Raw genomic sequence first — 8,561 nt, forward strand, 5'->3', positions numbered from 1 at the left:
TGTGGTGATCATGTGTATGAATATCTCAGTGTATACAAATATTGGAATCATTATGTTGTGTACCTGAAACTAACACAATGTCCTATGTCAATTATACTCTAATGAAAACAGAAAGACTTGGGGGTGCCTGGGTGTCTCAACTAGCTGCTTCCGGCTCTTGGTTTTGGATCAGGTCATGATTTCAGGGTCCTGGGATTGAGCACGGCGTTGGGCTCCACACTCAGCAGGGAAGTCTGCTCGAGGATTCTCTCCCTCTTCCCCTGCCGCCACTCAGACACACTCATGAGCGCCTGCTCTCTCTCACAAATAAATAAATCTTAAAAAAAAGAGAGAAAGATTTGAGGCCCTGGATTTAAACTGAGACTGGCCAACAAGTGGGATTTTCTCCATCTATGCTTAGCTGTTCAAGTGTAAGCACAGAGCAGACGGATCATAATTAGGGGCATAATTAGGGGTGGGGTTCTACCATCTGAGTGTGATGGAGGGAGGAGGGCAGGCACAAGTAAGGGTGTTTGCAGGGAACTGGCTCAAAGCCTATATTTTGTTCAGTATTCGAGTTCTAAACCCCATGCATACAGGCTCTCATCTCAACCAATAGCTTTAGTTGGTGTCGTCTTCCCAATTTTGAAACACAAACCTTAAACAAGAGCATGGTATAGGGGCGCCTAGGTGGCTCAGTGGGTTAAAGCCACTGCCTTTGGCTCAGGTCATGATCCCAGGGTCCTGGGATTGAGCCCCACATCGGGCTCTCTGCTCAGCAGGGAGCCTGCTTCTTCCTCTCTCTCTGCCTGCCTCTCTGCCTACTTGTGATCTCTGTCAAATAAATAAATAAAATCTTTAAAAAAAAAAAAAAGAGCATGGTATATATGATATGTGACTCCTCCCTCTCTTCTTCCTTTGGAAGCTTTGGGGTTTTTGTTGTTGTTGTTGTTGTTGTTTAAAGATCCTATTTATTTGAGAGAGAGAGAGAGAGCGAGAGAGAGAAAGAGAGCACACACACATGCAGGGGGAGAGGCAGAGGGAGAGGGAGAAGCAGGCTCCTTGCTGAGCAGGGACCACCCCCCCCCAAGTGAGACTCGATTCTAGAACCCTGGGATCCTGACCTTAGTAGAAGGCAGATGACTAACCAACTGAGCCCCCAGGCATCCCTGGAAGCTTTGTTTCTTAAGGTGGAGAAAAGAGGCAAGAGACTCTTCGTTTGTAACATTTAAAAGTTATGTTAAAGAGATAGTATATTATCTTTGTAGAACAAATACAAAATACAATTTCAGATAAAAACGAAGAGAGCTTATTATTATTGGACTGCACCACAGGGAAATTCTTCAGGCTGAAGGGGTTTACTCCCTGATGGGAATTTGAGTCTTTAGGTGAAGGAAGAACACTGGGATTGATAACTATGGATAAATATAAAAGCCTATCTTTTTTCTTCAGTTTATTTAAAAAGCATTTAACCATTTAAAGCAAAATAATTTTGTAATTGTAGCTTTCCATTTATTGCTCCAGTAATATGTCATACAATATATATGTTATGTAATGTAGTATATATTTTATGTTATATAATATATATGTCATATATGTGGTTATAACATAAAGAATGGGCTTGCTAGTGGCACAATACAGTTGCAAAGTTCTTACATTTTACAAGGAGCAGAATAATATTCACCCTAGGTGGACTCTGAAAAGTTAAGGGTATATACTGAAATCCTTAGAGCCACAATTCTTTAAGTGTGATACAGAGACTTTGGGGGTTCCTGGAAACCCATTCAGGAGCACTGTGAGAGCCTTATTTTGCCAACATGTATGTTTATAAGCTGCATTCTACTTCCTGTATGCCAACCAAAACAGCCTGTCACAACCGATTGAATGCAGAAGTCATTATGAGTCTCCACCTGTCTTCTATTAAGCCAGACCTTAAAGAGATTTCCAAAAACATAAAACAGTGCCTCTCTGTGAAGTCTTTTAAAAAATATTTTAAAAATATATATTTTTCATAAAAACATCTTGTTCATGTTAACATGAACATATTCAAATATTTTTAAAAATTTTCAGTTTCATATCATATATCTGTATATCTCTATCTCTCCCCCATAAAAGGTCTTTGGGAGATCTTCTGTACTTGTTAGGAGTATAAAGGGTCCTGAAACCAAAATACTTGTGAATGGCTGTAATAGAGCAAGCACTGGAAAATAAAGCCGTGTGCAGCGTTATTCACAATAGCCAAAAGGTAAAAACAATCCAAATTTGGGGGGGGGGGAGGACTAGATAAACAAAATATGGTGTATCCATACAATGGAAATACTGCTCTGTCTTAGAAACAAATGAATACACGATTCCATGTGGATGATCCTGGAAAACATTATGCTAATTAAAGCAGCTGAACACAAAGGGCCACATACTGAATGATTCTGTTTATATGGAATGTTCACCGTAGGCAAATCCAGAGAGACCATGCAGACTGGTGGTGGCCAGGTGCTGAGGAAGAGGAGAATAGGGAGTGACTGCCTCTGGGTATGGAGTTTTATTTTGGGAAGATGGAGATGTTTTAGAACTGGATAGAAGTCCTGGTTGTACAACATTGTGAAGGCACTGAATTGAACATTCATTCATTCATTCGTTTATTTATTTATTTTTAAGATTTTATTTATTTATTTGTCAGAGAGCACAAGCAGGCAGAGTGGCAGGCAGAGGCAGAGAAAGAAGCAGGCTCCCCAACTAGCAAGGAGCCCAATGCAGGACTTGAAGCCTGGACCCTGGGATCATGACTGGAGCGGAAGGCAGCTGCTTAACTGACTGAGCTACCCAGGCATCCCTGAATTGAACATTTAAGTGGATTAACTTTATGTGATGTAAATTTCACTTCAATTACCAAGAAAAGTTACAAAATACAGTTAAAAAGTCAATGGAGGGGGCACCTGGGTGGCTCAGTTTGTTAAGTGTCTGCCTTTGGTTCAGGTCATGATCCCAGGGTCCTGGGATTGAGTTCTGCATTGGGCTCCCTGCTCATCGGGAAGTGTGCTTCTCCCTCTCCCCTCTCCTCCTGCTCTCTCTCTCTCAAATAAATAAATAAAATTAAAAGAAAAGAAGGTATAAAAAAAAAGCCAATGGAGAAGTGAAAATGGAATTATAAAAGATAGTTCAATCCAAAGAAACAGGAAAGGAGGGATAAAGGAACAAAAAACATTCAGGACAAAGAGAAAACAAATAGAATCGTGAACCTAAATCCAGCCACATCAAGAATGACATCATCTTAAGATATAGTAATTCCTCTTCTAGGCATTTAACCAAAAGAAATGAAAACACATATTTTCAAAAACACTTGTACATGGATGTTTATAACAACTTCATTTGTAATAACCAAAAACTTGGAACAGTCCAAGTGTCCACCAACAGGAGAAATGTGGTGTATACATATGTTGAAAACGACTTAGTTGTGTGAAAGAACACACTACTGCTGTACATGGATGGACATGCCCATACACGATATGGACAAATCTCAGAGTCATGCTGAGGAGGGGACCTGGGTGGCTCAGTCGTTAAGCATCTGCCTTCTGCTCAAGTCCTGATCCTGGTGGGGGTCCTGGAATGGAGCCCCCCATTGGGCTCCCTCCTCCCTGCTTGGTGGGAAGCCTGCTTCTCCCTCCCATACTCCCCCACTCATGTTCCCTCTCTTGCTGTCTCTCTGTCAAATAAATAAAAAGTCTTAAAAAAAAACATGCTGAGTAAAGGAAGTTTTATCCAGAAGAATATATACTGATGATTCCAATTTTATAAAGTTCTAGAACAGGGAAAACACATCTGGGTTTTTTTCCTTAAGTAGGTTCCAGAGTGGAGCCCAACACAGGGTCTGAACTCGGGACCCTGACATCAAGACCTGAGCTGAAATCAAGAGTCAGATGCTTAAGGGGGTCTGTGTGGCTCAGTTCTAAAGCGTCTGCCTTCAGTTCAGGTCATAATCTCATGGTCTTGGGATCAAGCCCCCTAGGGAGCTCCCTGCTTAGCTAGGAGCCTGCTTGTCCCTCTCCTTCCACCTCTCCCTTCTGCGTGCTCACACCTTCTCCCTCTCTCCTCTCAAATAAATAAATAAAATCTTAAAAAAAAAAAAAGTGAGACGCTACCCAGGCGCCTCCAATGCATCTGTTTTTAAAATCGGTTTTTAATTATTTTATTTTATTTATTTATTTTTTTTAAATAAAGATTTTATTTATTCATTTGACAGACAGAGACCACAAGTAGGCAGAGAGGCAGGCAGAGAGAGAGAGGGGAAAGCAGGCTCCCTGTGGAACAAAGAAGCCCGATTCGGGGCTCAATCCCAGGACCCTGAGACCATGACCCGAGGCGAAGGCAGAGGCTTTAACCCACAGAGCCACCCAGGCGCCCCTAAAATCTTTTTTTAAAAAAGTGGGAGCACTCGAAGGAACTTTCTAAGAGACGGAAATGTTCTTTCGTCATAGGTGTTGGGTTACCCTGTTATATGTCTTTGTCAAAATTCATTTCAAAACTTTTCATAAGCGATTTTCCCACTTTTTAATGCAGTGAAAAAACACAGCAAAATGTACCATTGTAACCATTTTTACATGTACAGTTCAGTGGTGTTAAGGACATTCGTGTTGTGCAACCACCCATCTTCAGAGTTCTTCATCTTACAAAACTAAAACTTTTCCCATTTGAACAGTAACTCCCCATTCCCTCCAGCCCCTGGCAACTGCTATTCCGCTTGCTTCCTGTATGAATTTGACTACTCCAAGTGTCCCATACCAGTAGACTCACACAGAATTTGTCTTTGTGTTTAGCTTATTTAATTTAGCATAACGTCCTCGAGGTTCATCCAGGTTGCAGCACGTGTCAGAATTTCCTTCCTTTTAAGGATAATGTATGTATAATGTATGAATAATGTATGTCCACTGTATGTATAGCCCACATTTTCTTTATCCACTGGATGCTGGGATTGATTTCACGTTTTAGCCATTGTGACCAACGCTGCTATCAACATGGGTGTACAGATATCTTTTTCACTCTGCTTCAATTCTTTTGGGTACATACCCGGAAGTGGAATTGTTGGATCATACAGTATTTCTATTGCTAATTAGTTTTCCACAGTGGTCGCTCTACATTCCTTTTTTAAAAAGATTTCATTCATTCATCTGACGCAGAGAGAGAGAGGGAGAGAGAGAGAGACACACACACACACACACACACACATACACACACACAGTGAGAGAGGGAATATAAGCAGGGGGTGTTAAAGGGGGAGAAGCAGGCTCCCCGCTGAGCAGGGAGCCCCATGTGGGACTCGATCCCAGGACCCCGGGATCATGACCTGAGCTGAAGGCAGATGCTCAACCCACTGAGCCACCCAGGCACCCCAGTTGCTGTACCTTTCTATCAACACTACACCAGGGGCCCCATCCCCTTAACACTTCTTATTTTGTATTTTTCTCATAGTAGCCATCCTAATGGATGTAGGGTATTATCACAGTATGTAATTTTTTTTTAATACATGGAACACTTCACAAATTTGCATGAGGTCCTTGTACAAGGGCTATGCTAATCTTTATCGTGTTAGTTTTAATACATATGCTACTGAAAGGAGCACACAGTATATGATTAAAAAAACCAAAACACTAAACATGCAATAAGGGTTGAACCCTTAATTTTTTTTTTTTAAAGATTTTATTTATTTATTTGACAGAGAAATCACAAGTAGTCGGAGAGGCAGGCAGAGAGAGAGAGAGGGAAGCAGGCTCCCTGCTGAGCAGAGAGCCCGATGCGGGACTCGATCCCAGGACCCTGAGATCATGACCTGAGCCGAAGGCAGCGGCTCAACCCACTGAGCCACCCAGGCGCCCCCCTTAATTTTTTTATTATTTAATTTTTCTTAGAGCTAGAGAGAGAGAGTCAGGGTTGAGGGGAGGGGCAGAGAGAGGGGGAGAGAGAAAATCTTTTTTTTTTTTTTTTAAAGATTTTATTTATTTATTTGACAGACAGAGATCACATATAGGCAGAGAGGCAGGCAGAGAGAAAGGAGGAAGCAGGCTCCCCAATGAGCAGAGAGCCCGATGCGGGGCTCGATCCCTGGACTCTGGGATCATGACCTGAGCCGAAAGCAGAGGCTTTAACCCACTGAGCCACCCAGGCACCCCAGGAGAGAAAAAATCTTAAGCAGGTTCCATGCTTGGTGTGGAATCCGACATAGGGTGGGGCTCGATCTCAGGACCCTGAGATCATGACTTGAGCCGAAATCAGGAGTCTGGTGCTTAACTGACGGAGACACCCAGGCACCCCATGAACTATTTTTGATAGCAAGAGTGAAGGGTAGAAAAGGCTTTAGAAAAAACCCTGAACAGGTTGAGTCTAGTTGATAAGTCTGTCAAAGTGTTTAGGAGTTGGGTGGAGTGTCCTGATATTTGTAACTTACTTTGAATAGCATCAGAAGTAGAATGGATTCATTGATGGATGGGACAGATGAGTGGTATGGGGATAGGGCAAATACAGAGAAATGTTAACAGTTGTAGAATCTAGGTGGGGAGGAGATGAGTGCTTACTGTATCATTCTTCCAACTTCTCTTTGTATTTGAAGTGTTCATGATCTTTTTCTTGGGGGAAATTTTGTCTGTGGAAAGGTTTGCTGTGAAGGAGTGAGAGTCCTTAGGACCCCCTCTAACCATGCAGAGACCTCAGGGGGAAAATGTCGGGGCCCAACTGGCCTGGAGCTAGAACCCTGGAGGCTCGTAGGTGCTGGGGTGGGACAGGAAAGAGTAAAAGGATCAAGGGGACCAGGTATGGAGAGTGAGAAAAGAAAGAGGGCAATTAGAGTCTACCTTTGAAGGTCAAGGTAGATTACATGTATTACTTACTGGTGTCCCTGTTGTCTTAGGCACTTAATGCTCAAGAGAGTCGAAATAGCAGTGAGAGCTAGTGAAATTCATCTGTCCACTTGGGCAGGATTTCCAAATGGCAAGATAGTACCAGGGCTCAGGGTTAGGTTCTCAAGATTGCAAATCCAGAAATGAAAACATCTGAGTGTTCCCCACCCCACTTGTGCCCAGAACCTGCTATCCCCTTCACAGGAAATTACTAACAAACCAGAATGGTGAGATCTGAAACTGCCAAGTCGATCAGATGCTTGGGGCAAGTGGCCATTGCATTTTCTCTCCTGTGGGCTTGAGAAACAAATATCTTCAGAAGTCTGCTTAATGAGCAGAGCAGCATAGCAAGGGGAATGAGTCGGGTGATGGGTTAGTGGCTGACACTGTCTTAAACTGTTTGGATACAGGCCTGGAATATTTGCCTTGGCCAGACTTAGCACACTCTCCCCTGGACAGGGCTGGAGACATTCTCACATTCTTGACCCGTGATCTTCTTCGTTCTAGACACTACATTTCTTCCATTAACAGATTTTTTTTTTCTTTCACGTGACACAACGGATTAGGTTGTAACATCTGAAGTCAGTTATCCTCTGGGTATTTTCAATGACGTCTTAACCACACCTTGGCATGCTGGTGTCAGAGGTACGTAAAGTAACCGATGGCTGGGGGGTAGAAGGTGCTAAGAGAGGAGAAAGGGTGATTGTAGAGACAGATAGCCACTCGAGTACCCAAACTATTTAAGTCAAACCCTTTTCAGAGTTGATGGTCTCTGTGGCTTCTGTTTGAATTTTAATCCTGTGAGTTTTCAATGCCTCCCACTTATCCTTCCCAGCTGGTACACGGAACCATTTTTGATGCTTTGGAAAGCAGCATTTTTCTGTAACATTCTATTCCTACAGTGCATCTTTGGTTTGAGCTAAATCAAGTATCCACTTATCACTAACGCTGAGTCTGATGGGATTTTCTCTCACCATCCCAGCTGCAGCTCCTAAAAGAGCAGACTTTACCTGACTGGCAGATGGAAAATGGCGCATCGTCACGATCTTGGCTAACTGAGGTGTTGTAGGCGTCCGTCAAGACTGGTGTCAAAACACTTCATTGTGTGTAATTAAAAAAAACACACACTGAACCAATATTGAGTCTAGTCGCTGACATGCATGCTGAACTGTTTAGGGGGTAAAGTCTTCTGATATTTGTAACGGATTGTGAAATGCGTCGGAAATAGGCTGGATTTAGAGATCTTCATTTTAGACAGTGGGGAAACAGACACAGAGCTTTTAGGCCACGTGTTAATGGAGCAATATCCCTTACTGATTTGTATGTGAAGGGTAGTATTTGTTAACTTTTTTCTAATTTCAGAAGAAGTGCATGTGTATTGTAAGAAGCCTTCATTGAAGTGTGGTTGTGAATGATGAGGTTGTGTTGGGTGGGAAACCACCTTTCCGTTGTGGGCCTGAGATACTCTGGTGCTACAAGGGGCTAGAAGTCGGGGGAAGGCGTTACATAACAAACATAACAAACATTCAGCTGCAGAAATTTGGAAGATTTTTTTTTTTAAGATTTTATTTATTTATTTGACAGAGATCATAAGTAGGCAGAGGGGCATGCAGAGAGAGAGGGGGAAGCAGGCTCCCTGCTGAGCAGAGAGCCCAATGCGGGGCTCAATCCCAGGACCCTGAGATCATGACCTGAGCT

At 42.7% G+C, this 8,561-nt stretch overlaps 1 non-coding gene across 1 annotated transcript; it reads right to left on the reverse strand.

The window, feature by feature from the left end:
* Positions 1-5,491: 5,491 nt before the first annotated feature.
* LOC123389548 lies at positions 5,492-5,593 on the reverse strand. The gene has a single exon (XR_006604162.1). It is a non-coding gene; the product is annotated as a U6 spliceosomal RNA (small nuclear RNA).
* Positions 5,594-8,561: the final 2,968 nt, after the last annotated feature.

This window comes from Mustela putorius, unplaced genomic scaffold (genome assembly GCF_011764305.1).
Source record: "Mustela putorius furo isolate JIRA1106 unplaced genomic scaffold, ASM1176430v1.1 tig00003983_pilon_pilon_pilon, whole genome shotgun sequence".
Classification (NCBI taxonomy): Eukaryota; Metazoa; Chordata; class Mammalia; order Carnivora; family Mustelidae; genus Mustela; species Mustela putorius.